Source organism: Bubalus kerabau, chromosome 4 (assembly GCF_029407905.1).
Source record: "Bubalus kerabau isolate K-KA32 ecotype Philippines breed swamp buffalo chromosome 4, PCC_UOA_SB_1v2, whole genome shotgun sequence".
In the NCBI taxonomy this organism is placed as follows: domain Eukaryota; kingdom Metazoa; phylum Chordata; class Mammalia; order Artiodactyla; family Bovidae; genus Bubalus; species Bubalus kerabau.
In genome coordinates this window covers 152,851,101-152,863,895 of record NC_073627.1, presented here as the reverse complement: position 1 = coordinate 152,863,895, position 12,795 = coordinate 152,851,101, and the positions used below count along the sequence as shown (strand labels likewise).

The 12,795-nt window shown below is 40.3% G+C and overlaps 1 protein-coding gene across 6 annotated transcripts in view; it reads right to left on the bottom strand.

The window, feature by feature from the left end:
* The window catches only part of ZNF169 (zinc finger protein 169), a 97,716-nt gene that overhangs the window by 46,282 nt on the left and 38,639 nt on the right, over positions 1-12,795 (bottom strand). The window contains exon 1 of one of the 6 annotated variants that reach the window (XM_055579107.1): positions 6,207-6,301. The exons of 4 other annotated variants lie outside the window; for them this stretch is intronic. The gene's annotated coding sequence lies outside the window, so the exon portion shown is untranslated. Of the gene's footprint in view, positions 1-6,206; positions 6,302-12,795 lie in introns of those variants that run through there. One more of the 6 variants, XM_055579102.1, reaches the window with a different exon arrangement.

Genomic DNA, 12,795 nt, shown 5'->3' with positions numbered 1-12,795 from the left:
TTCTTTTGATTCCCATTGGCATGAAATATCTTTTTCCATCCTCTCACTTTGTCTGTATGTGTTTCCAGGTCCAAAGTGGGTCTCCTATAGACAGCATACATGAGTCTTGTTTTTGTGTCCATTTAGCCAGTCTGTGTGTTTTGGGTGGAGCATTTAATCCATTTACACTTAAAGTAATTGTTGATATATGTATGTTCCCGTTGGCATTTTCTTAACTGTTTTGGGTTTGTTTTTGTACATTTCCTTCCCTTGTTTCCTGCCTATAGAAGTCCCTTTAACATTTGTTGTAAAGCTAGTTTGGTGGTGCTAAATTCTCTTAACTTTTGCTTGTCTTTCACTTTTGATTTCTCCATCAATATTCAATGAGATCCTTGCTGGGTAAAGTAATCTTGGTTGTATATTTTTCCCTTTCAGCATATGTATCCTGCCATTCCTTTCTGGCCTGAAGAGTTTCTGCTGAAAGATCAGCTGTTAATAATATGGAGTTTCCTTTGTATATTACTCACTGCTTTTCCCTTGTTGCTTTTAATATTGTGTTTAATCTTTGTTAGTATGATTAGTATATGTCTTGGTATGTTTCTCCTTGGGTTTAGCCTCAATGGGACTCTCTGGGCTTCTTAGACTTGATGGACTATTTCCTTTCCCATGTTAGGAAAATTTTCAACTATAATCATTTCAAAAATTTTCTCAGACACTTTCTTTTTCTCTTCTTCTTCTGGGACCCCTATAATTTTAATGTTGACGCAGTTTCTATTTGACCAGATGTCTCTGAGACTATCCTCTATTCATTTCATTCTTTTTCCTTTACTCTGCTCTTCAGCAGTTATTTCTACCATTCTATCTTCCAATTCACTTATCTATTGTTCTGCCTCAGTTATTCTGCTATTGATCCCTTCCTATTTTTAATTTCAGTAATTGTTTTGTTTGAATGTGTTAACTGATTCTTGCATTTTCTCCATTCTATTTCCAAGGTTTTGGATCATCTTTATTACCATTACTCTGAATTCTTTTCAGGTAGTTTGCTTATTTCCTCTTTGTTTATTTGAGTTTTGAACTTGCTCCTTCATTTGTGCAATATTTCTCTGTCTTTTCATTTTTTTCTTCTAATTTACTAGTTTGAAGTCTCCTTTCCCCAGATTTTAGGTCATAGTTCTTCCTTTTGGTCTCTGCCCTTGGTGGTTGAGATTGGTCCAGCGGTTTGGGTAAGCTTCTTATTTGGAGGGACTTGTACCTACATTCTAGTGGGAAGAGGTGAGGTTTTTTTTCCCTCTGATGGGAAGGGCTATGTGAAATGCCTTTTGGGGGAGTGTCTGTGGGAAGCCTGTCTGCTGATGACTGGGTTTGTGTTTTCGTCATGCTTCTTATTTGGGTGAGGCATCCTGCACTGTGTGTTGCCAGCAGCTTGGTGGCATCAGATCTTGGACAGAGGTGGAAGCCTTCGTGGGAGTTCTCAGTAATTAGTACTCTCTGGGATCAGGAGTTCTCCGGCAGTCTAGTGTCCTGGACTCAGTGCTCCCACTCCAGAGAGAGTTGCCCATTCTTAACCAGTGTCCTGTACATAAGGCCCCCAGAGCTGGACCAGTAGCAGGTTCAGCCCCAATCTCTAGTTGGCAAATGAAGCCCACAGCCCCACCAACTGGGTAAGACTCTATTGAGTCACTGAATGGACTCTATTAAGAGGAAAGGGTCTCATAGTGCCCACAAGTGAGCATTCTCGGTAAGAAATGGTGACTTATTCTGTAAAAACAGAAGTTCTCCATCTACATCAGCCCTAAGGACAAGGCCTAGGAAATTCAAAACAGAAAGGGCACTACAGTTCAAACAGAATGTAGATTTAGAGAGAAATGTGAAGCTGGATAGAAGCCATAACCTGGATCTTCCTTCCCCTCCACTTATATACCCAAGATTTGAAATGTGATATTTGAAAGTAAGAATGGACAGTCATAAAATACCCTAGGTCTTCAGCAAGTCAATTTCATGACAAAATTTTTTAGAGGGGAGATTTTCCTTAACACAAATCCACTTAAGAAATAAACATCATTCTTCAGGTGTCATCTATTAGCTTCAACTGACTAATCTGCACAAGTGAAAGTGAATGTGTTAGTGGCTCAGTCGTGTCTGACTCTTTGCGACTCCGTGGACTGCAGCCCGCCAGGCTCCTCTGTACATGGAATTTCCCAGGCAAGAATACTGGAGTGGGTTGCCATTCCCTTCTCCAGGCAATCTTTCCAATCCAGGTATCAAACCCTGTTTCCTTCACTGCAAGCAGATTCTTTACCATCTGAGCCACTAGGAATCTGCACAAACGAACTGAAAAACATTTTGGGAACTATGAAGGCCAATTAAAATGAACTGGGTATTAGGTGACGTTAGAGAATTATTGTGAATATTGTTAGGTAAGATCATGATATTCTGGATACAGAGAAAAACAAATCATTATTAAGAAATGAAGCTGAGGTGCTGAGAGTAAAATGACATAATTTGCTTTTTTTTTTTTTAATGTTAAGACTTCAACAAGTTAATAGTATAAAAAGAGAAAGGTCTTATGGAATAAAAGGAGACTGAAGAGATACTCAAATGCCATGTGTGGACCTTATTTAGACATTTTGGAGGCAATCAAGGAAATATGAACACTGATGAGATATTAGATGACATTAAAGAATCAATGTTAATTTTGTTAGGCTTAGGTTAAAGATAGGCTGTGCTGATACTCTCTGCAAATAATTGTTGCTGTGCTTAAAAAAGTTAAAATCTACAATTAACAGCATTTACAAGTGAGAAACTAGATGCTATCCCATTAAGATCAGAAACAAGGCAAGAATGTCACCTTTCACCACTCCTATTCAACATCATGCTGGAATTCCAGGCTAATGTAAGAAGACAAGAAAAGGAAATAACAGGTATACTGACTAGGAAAGAAGAAATAAAACTGTCTTTTCTGAAGATGACTTGATTGTCTATGTGGTGGTGGCGTTCAGTCACTAAGTCGTGTCTGACTCTTTGTGACCCCATGTACTATAGCCCACAGGTTCCTCTGTCCATGGAATTTTCCAGGCAAGAATACTAGAATGGATTGCAATTGCCTTCAGAGGATCTTCCTGACCCCAGGGATCAAGCCCAGGTTTCCTGCATTGCAGGTGGATTCTTTACTGACTGAGCCGCCAAGGAAGTCCAACTGTCTATGTAGAAAATCCAAGATTTCTTTCTAGAACATGTGATTATATCAAAGCTTCAGGACACAAGGTTAATATACAAAAATCAACTGCTTTCCTATATACCAGCCATGAACAGATGGAATTTGAAATCAAAAACATTACAGTAGCACCCAGAAAAATGAAATACTTAGATATAAATCTTTTAAAACTTTGTAGTATACATGAGGAAAACTACAAAACTCTGCTGAAAAAAATCAAAGGTCTAAAACAATGGATAGTCCATATTATGGATAGGTAGACTTGATATTGTTAAAATGTCAGTTCTTTCCAACTTGATCTATACATTCGATCCATCAAAATTCCAGCAAGTTACTTTGAAGGTATCGACAAACTGGTTCTAAAGTGTATATGGAAAGGCAAGTGACCAAGAAGAGACAACACAATACTAAAGAATAACAAAGTCAGAAGACTGACATGACTAGATTCTAAACTTACTATAAAGCTACAAGAATTAAATGTGTGGTATTGGCAAAAAAAATAAATTAAAAAAAAAATAGACAAACAGATCAATGGAACAGAATAGAGCACACAGAAATAGACACGCATAAATAAAGTCAACAGAGCAAGAAAAAAATCAGTGGAGAACAGACTGTCTTTTCATTAAATGGCAGTACTGGAACAACTGAACTTCCACATACACAGACCTTACATCTTCCACAAAAATCAACTTAAAATGGATAACAGACTTAAAGGCAAAGCATGAAACTATAAAACTCCTGGAAAATAACATGGGAAAAAATTTAGATGACCGGGGACTTGGCCATGTCTCTTCACATGACAGCAAAAACACAATTCATGGGAAAAAAAAATGGTAAGCTGGATTCTGTTAAGATTTTTAAAATTCTGTTCTGTAAAAGATACTAGCAAGAAAATAAAAAGTTAAGTCACAGTCTGGAAAAAATATATGAAGTAAAAAATATGACAGAGTAGAAAAGAGACAAAAAAGCATAATCACTAAGTTAAATCATTTTAACTTAATCACAATCATTAAATTAAAAAAAAACAAAAAAACAAAAAAAACAAAACTTGGGCTTCCCTGGTGGCTCAGACAGTAAAGAATCTGCCTGCAATGCAGGAGACCCGGGTTTGATCCCTGGTTTGGGAAGATTCTAGAGAAGGGAATTGCTACCCACTCCAATATTCTTCCCTGGAGAATTCCATGGACAGAGGAGCCTGGAGGGCTACAGTCCATGGGGTCGCAAAGAGTCGGACACAACTGAGCAACTAACACTTAACTTAGAAAGCACACTGACCACACAGGACTATTGCTCTAAAAACAGTACTTCTCACCATCACTGTTTTGCCACCACTCCAAGGCCCTGAGAATACAACAGTGTGAATGGATGTGGAGAGAAACAATGCAGGAACAACTGTGAAGATGGAAAGACCTGATGAGGGCAGAGGAATGTGCCCCAGGACAGCTGTGCAGGAATGTACTCCATCAAAAACAAGCCTCTCTTCCTAGGAAATCACTTGCAGCTCTGTGCCCAAGAGGAGATATGACTTTGGCATAAGGTATCAAAGTCACACCCTCATTTAGTACCAAAGACACCATAAGAATATAACAAGGAAGTGCTATCATCTGAGGCAGGTCGGCCAGGCCCCTAGGAACCCTCTCCTCCCTAACAGGCAGCCCCCTCTGAATGTGAAGGAGCAGACCGCTCCAAGGCAAAACCTGGTAGGAGAGAAGCAGTTCCAGCCTCAGTGTTCTCTCCCAGTTCAGACAGTGGACTGGAAACCCCCAAGCCTGCAGTTGAGGAGCACTTCACTCCTCAAGTAAGGTATCAGATACAGGCATGGAAAGAACAATACAAGGAACAGAATTGGGAAGTGGGTTTTAGAACAAGCCTTCTCTAACGTTACGCTGATAATCCAGCATGATGTTAATCTTCTATGTGCCTATAAAGGTTAGTAAAAACAGAAATGAACACTATATTAACACATACCAGACCCCTGTTTTACCTCTTTGCACACTCCCAACAGCTCCAGGAGATTCAGTACTTTGCCCAAGGACACTCACATACAGGCAGACCTGTATGTGAACTCTCCCTATCGAGGCAGGGCTCCCACAACAGGCTTGACATAGGCCCCCAGGGAGAGGAAATGCCCAAAGAGATATACACCTGAGGTTGCAGATTTAGGGCAGAAAGAACTGGGCTCTTGTTGAGAAGTGGTGAATCTGTGTGATGAATCCAGGAGACCTCACAGCTACTTCTGTGCATGTTTACAATGTTTTCATAAAGCAAAATTTAAAATAAAACTTAAGTCTGGACGTCTTACCATCCTCTTCTCATTCTCTCATCCCTATTAATTCAGGGAGTCAGCCCACCAGTCCCCTATGGCTTGAACAAAGGTTTCTGCCCTGTGGGCTCCACTCTAAGCTGCTGGAAGAGCCCCAGCACCAGAGGAGTCAGACAACTTCGGGAGAAGTCGCATATGTGAGCACAAGGGTGCCCCACGCAAACCCGGGGTGTCTGACTCCCACCAGGCCCTTCCAACTCCCCCATGAGCCCGTGGGGCCCGAGGCCGCTGACCCAAGTTTCCCCCACCACCATTGTTAGTCAAGGTAAGTCTGAGTGTCTGCCCCATGCAAGTCCTCCCTGCAAAACCTAGGTCCTTGGGACCAAGCGGCGCCTCCATCGCCAGGTAGGAATCATCCAGCCACTCTCCCCCAGTTAACACCCAGGAAGAATGTCCAAGGCACACGCTCAGCAATGGGGATGTCTGCCCCGGACAAAGGTTACTTGTGTCCCCCAAGCCACCCGCACCAGTCTTGACTCCTCAGGAAGGGCGCTGCGTACCCAGCACCGCTGGACACTGAGCGACCCGAGACCTCTGTCAACAGCTCCTCTGAGGTGGACCGCGCCTGACTCCGGGGGAAAAATAAAATCAAAGACCCCACGGACAGGGCGTACCAAACCCGCCCGCCCTCTCCCGGCTTTCCGGAGCCTCTATCTCTTGGACTTAGCAGCCAGAGGCGGGATAGCTCACCACAAGCACTGAAAAACTGTCACCACGTCCAAAAATTCGACAGCGCGGCTCAGAAGTACGCTACCCACAACACCTCGGGGTGGTGACTACAATACCCAAAATTCCCCGGGGCGCGAGATCGCACAACCCTAAACGCTCCAGAGCTGAAGACCGTGCTCAGTGAGCTAGGGGCGCGGGACTACACTACCCACAATGCCCCGGGGAGAGGGCATGCCTCCCAACTGGACCTGGCTCTTCAACTATAGTACTCTCTCGCTCAAGTTTCAGAATTACAGTCTCTTGTGCCCTTGGAGAAATTGTGAAAAATTAGACAAGAGCTTCCCTGGTGGCTCAGGCGGTAAAGAATCCTCCTGCAATGTGGGAGACCTGGGTTCGATTCCTGGGTTGGGAAGATCCCCTGGAAAAGGGCATGGCATCCCTCTCCAGTATTCTGGTCTGGAGAATCTACGTGGACAGAGGAGCTTGGCGCGCTACGGTCCATGGAGTCGCAAAGAATCGGACACGACTGAGCGACTTAGCACAGCATACAAGTTTACAGAGTAGACAAGATGTGGGGGTGGTGGTTGATGGCTTTGTGGTGGAGTGTGTGTTTCTCATTTGAGATCCCTGTTTGAATCCCTGGCACCTCCATCTTCATGGGGTTTCCTAGGTGGCGCTAGTGGTAAAGAACCCTCTGTCAGTGCAAGTTAGATGTAAGAGGCGTGCATTTCATCCCTAGGTTGGGAAGATTCCCTGGAGAAGGACACTGGGCAACCCACTCCAGTATTCTTGCCTGGAGAATTCCATGGACAGAGGAGCCTGGCGGGCTGCAGGCCATAGTGTCGCAGAGTTCGCCTGACTGAAGCGATTTAGCACAATTAAAGTCAAAGTGACTTTCCGGTAGATGAGATGGGTTGTTCAAGTGAGCACTAAAATCTTCCTTTTTTAACTTTGTTTTTTTAAACGAAGGGTCCTGTTAGTTTTTAGTCACCTGGATGTGTACCTGTCCTTCATACTACAGATTCGCCCAACTGTTTTTATATTTTAATAACAGCATGTAATGAATGTACTTCTAAAATATGCCAAAAGTCTTGGGATTTTTCCTTTTTTAAACAGGAAAATTCTGAAGTTTATTAATAATAATAATTATTTAAAGAAAACGAAGAAAAACTAAGCTTGAAGACATTTAAGGCTATAATAACTAAAATTAAAATTATTTTACTAATACAAAAAAATCTGATTAGATGTAACAGAGTAGGAAGCTTAAAAACATTTTGAAGTGTTTATAAACAGACATACTGTTTTTCTAGAAATTTGACAAAAATGTTTTCAAATTACTTCCTATTTACTCAATACTCAAAATGAAGTAATGGGAACCAGATTTAACCTCTTGCCTAAAACAACTTTAAAAAGAATGAAATATGTGAAATAACACTTCTGAAGACATTGGACATAAGACAATGAAGAGCAATGGACCCTGAGAAATGGGTAAGGAGCCAGGTGAGCCTTAAGAAATTTCAGGTAACAGGACAGAAAGGGCAATCAGAGTGGAGGAACTTCTTCCTCAAGTATCAGTTGAGTGCCTACCAACAGTTGAGTGCAACTCCCAGGAAAGAAACTGAAAAAGATTAGTGGAAAATGCCTGAGCACACATAAGGCCAGGAATAGTGCCTGTACCTGCCAGACAGAATGGAAATCTTCATATTCACATGGCGAGGAATCAAAGTACTCACAAGGATTTTTGCCTCAATTAGAGGGGCAAAATTAGGCCAAAATGCTTGATTGAGAAAATCTTTATGTTAAATTTAGGGGAGAAATATGTAAAATGTTTCAGAAATCTTAAAAGTCACTTTCATTTTTACATGAATCCTATAAGCAGAAATATACATATTCTTATATAAATAAAATCTCAAAGAAGGCTAAATTCAAGGTTTTCCATAAAATAAGCAGTAACTTTAAAGTAATTCAAAGAGCATTTGCATATATTTCAACACCACAAAGTAATTCTAATATTTATTTGGATGACTATACTGATGATATTTATTTAAAAATGGTGGTAAATAGCAGTCAGAATGGCCATCATCAAAAAGTCTACAAACAATAAATGCTGGAGAGGGTGTGGAGAAAAGGGAATGCTGTTGCACTGTTGGTGGTAATATAAATTGATACAGCCACTATAGAAGACTTTATGGAGATTCCTTAAAAAACTAGGAATAAAACCACCGTATGACCCAGGAATCCCACTCCTAGGAATATACCCTGAGAAAACCAAAACTGAAAAAGACACATGTATCCCATTGTTCTTTGCAGCACTATTTATAATAGCTAGAACATGGAAGCAACCTAGATGTCCATCAACAGATGAATGGATAAAGAAGTTGTGGTACATATACACAATGGACTATTACTCAGCATAAAAAGGAACATATTTGAGTCAGTTCTGATGAGGTTGATGAACACAGAACCTATTATTATACAGAGTGAAGTGAGTTAGAAAGAGAAAGATAAATATGTATTTATAATAATATTACATATTATTTATATTATATAATAGAATATTATATTATTTATATTATAAATATTTATTATTATCTAGAATATGAGTATTCTAATGCATATATACATAATCTAGAAAAATGATACTGAAGAATTTATTTACAGGGCAGCAATGGAGAAACATTTGAAGTGACTTAGTAGTAGTAGTAGTAATGGAGAAACAGACACCGAGAATAGACTTTTGGACATGGGGAGAGGGGAGGAGAGGGTGAGATGTATGGGAAGAGTAACATGGAAACTTACACTACCATATGTAAAATAGAAGGCCAACGGGAATTTACTGTATGGTTCAGGAAACTCAAACAGGGGCTCCGTATTGATCTAAAGGGCTGGGATGGGGCGGGAGATGGGAGAGAGGTTCAAAAGGGAGGGGATATATGTATACTTACTGCTGATTCATGTTGAAGTTTGACAGAAAACAAAATTCTGTAAAGCAGTTATGCTTCAATAACAAAATAAATTTTTTTAAAAGAACAAAAATGGTAGTAAATAATAAAACCCAATTTCCTCTATTATTAGCATTTTAATATAAAACTGTAATGTGACAGTAACGCAAGTCAGCTAAATGGTACTAAAGGGAAAGTCATAAAGTAACCAGGAAGGGGGAGAGGGAAGAAAATTTTAAAAGGCGATTTCAAATCAGTTTGGTAAGCTTGAGAAAAATAGTTATTTGGGGGAAATTAAGCTAGCTCACAAAACAAATACAAAGCTTTAACACCTGGGAATTAATGTTACAAATTTGTTAAATAGAACTTTAGTATCTACCCACAGTAATGTGTTTTTGACCCACTGATTGATAAAGTAAGGCATATATGAATTATTTTCCTGTGATTAATAATAGCAACTAATGATCTTTTTTTCTCACTAGCAGGGTCTTCTCACAAGTCACAATGCAAGGTTAGGTTAAGTGGAAATGTCGAAGTTAAATTACCTTTGCCAAGATGACTTCTTGGAGAAAGTTTTTAATTGGATAGTATCTTGATTAATAAATCCACCGAGAAAACACTGCCATGTACCAGCACGTTGGAAAATAAACAATCTTTGTAAATTGAAAAAATAAAAGAGATATCAGAGACCTAATGTGAAACGTAAATTATTTTGAAAACCATTTTGTGGTATGGAAGGTCTTTACATGCATTACACTAAAGCAGCGACCATCAAAAAATGAATGTCTCAAGGCAACAGTGCCAGGACAAGTATGTTCATACTCCTTGGTGGATATCTCTCATCTGTCTGGACTGAAATTCAGCTGAAGAGACTAAGTCTCCTGTTTAGAGAGAAAAGGACATTACTGTAAACATTATTGGTGGCTTAAGTTTTGAAGGGGCTTCCCTCATAGATGAGTTGGTAATGAATCTGCCTGCAATGAAGGAGGCCAGGGTTTGATTCCTGGGTCGGGAAGATCCTCTAGAGAAGGAAATGGCAAACCACTCCAGTATCCTCACCTGGAGAATCCCATGGACAGAGCCTGGCAGGCTACAGTCCATGGGATCGCAAGAGTCAGACACAACTTAGTGACTAAACCACCACCAAGCTTTGAAACCACAGAAGAAAATTTAAGGAGCTACTATAAGCCACAGGGAAAACTTACAGACTGTGTGGTATGAGGGATCCTATCACCAAAGGATCAAGAGTATCTGGTTTTGTAAGTTTTTCATCCATAACTGAGGTTGGTCCTGCTGTGGCTGCAAAATCTCATTCAACTGATGAACAAGTGAGTTAGCCATAATGCGCCATAACCAAAGAGAAATCTGGAAAATCTGGCACTGTGAAGAGACTGTTCGTTGGTGCAATTAAAGAAGATACTAAGGAACATCAGCTTAGAGATTACGGCAAGGAGTATGGAAAAGTTGATGTCATTTGAGGTAATTACCGTTAGGCAGTTTGGAAACAAAAGAGGCATTGTGTTTATTATTTTCTTTTTTATTTTTTGACTGCACAACATATCATTCAGCTCAGTACCAGAAAAATAAATAACCCAATCAAAAAGTGGGCAGAACAATCTTGAGAAAGAAGAATCAAGCTAGAGAAATCAACCTTCCTGACTTCAGACTATACTACAAAGCTATAGTCATCAAAACAGTATGGTACTGGCACAAAAACAGAAATATAGACCAATAGAACAAGATAGAAAGTCCAGAGATAAACCCATGTACCTCTGGATACCTTATTTTTTTTACAAAGGAGGCAAGAATACACAATGGGGCAAAGACAGTCTCTTCAATAAGTGCTGCTGGGAAAACTGGACGGCTATGTGTTAAAGGATGAAATTAGAACACTTCCTAACACCATACAAAAAGACAGACTCAAAATGGATTAAAGACCCAAAGGTAAGACCAGAAACTATAAAACTCTTAGAAGAAAATGGGCAGAACACTCTATGACACAAATCACTGCAAGATCCTCTATGACCCACCTCCTAGAGCAACAGAAAAGAAACAAAAATAAACAACTGGTACCTAATTAAACTTAAAAGTTTTTGCACAGCAAAGGAAACTGCAAACAAAGTAAAAACACAAGCCTCAGAATTGGAAAAAAATAATAGCAAACAAAACTGACAAAGGATTAATTTCAAAAATATATAAGCAGCTCATACAACTCAGCTAGAGAAGGAAATGGCAACCCACTCCAATATTCTTGCCTGGAAAATCCTATGGACAGAAGAGCCTGATGGGCTACAGTCCATGGGGTGGCAAGAGTCAGACACTACTTAGCGACTAAACAACCATACAACTCAATATGAGAAAAACAAACAACCCAATCAAAAAGTGGGGAAAAGACCTAAACAGACATTTCTCCAAAGAAGACATACAGATGGATAATAAACACATGAAAAGATGCTCAGCATCCTTCATTATTCAATTCAGTCGCTCAGTTGTGTCCAACTCTTTGCAACCCCATGAACTGCAGCATGCCAGGCCTCCCTGTCCATCACCAACTCCCGGAGTCCACCCAAACCCATGTCCATTGAGTCAATGATGCCATCCAACCATCTCATCCTCTGTCGTCCCCATCTTCTCCTGCCCTCAATCTTTCCCAACATCAGGGTCTTTTCCAATGAGTCAGTTATTCGCATCATATGGCCAAGGTATTGGAGTTTCAGCTTCAACATCAGTCCTTCCAATGAACACCTAGGACTGATCTCCTTTAGAATGGACTGGTTGGATCTCCTTGCAGGCCAAGGGACTCTCAAGAGTCTTATCCAACACCACAGTTCAAAAGCATCAATCTCCTGTGCTCAGCCTTCTTTATAGTCCAACTCTCACATCCATACATGACCACTGGAAAAACCATAGCCTTGACTAGATGGACCTTTGTTGGCAAAGTAATGTCTCTGCTTTTGAATATGCTATCTACGTTGGTCATAACTTTCCTTCCAAGGAGTAAGCATCTTTTAATTTCATGGCTGCAATCACCATCCTCAGTGATTTTGGAGCTCAGAAAAATAAAGTCTTCCACTGTTTACCCATTTATCTGCCATGAAGTGATGGGACTGGATGCCATGATCTTAGTTTTCTAATGTTAAGCTTTAAGCCAACTTTTTCACTCTCCACTTTCACTTTCATCAAGAGGCTCTTTAGTTCTTCTTCACTTTCTGCCATAAGGGTGGTATCATCTGCATATCTGAGGTTATTAATATTTCTCCTGGCAATCTTGATTCCAGCTTGTGCTTCCTCCAGCTCAGCATTTCTCATGATGTACTCTGCATATAAGTTAAATAAGCAGGGTGACAATATACAGCCTTGACGTACTCCTTTTCCTATTTGGAACCAGTCTGTTGTTCCACGTCCAGTTCTAACTGTTGCTTCCTGATCTGCATACAGGTTTCTCAAGAGGCAGGTCAGGTGGTCTGGTATGCCCATCTCTTTCAGAATTTTCCACAGTTTATTTTCATTCACACAGTCAAAGGCTTTGGCATAGTCAATAAAGCAGAAATAGATGCTTTTCTGGAACTCTCTTGCTTTTTCCATGATCCATCAGATGTTGGCAATTTGATCTCTGGTTCCTCTGCCTTTTCTAAAACCAGCTTGAACATCTGGAAGTTCACAGTTCA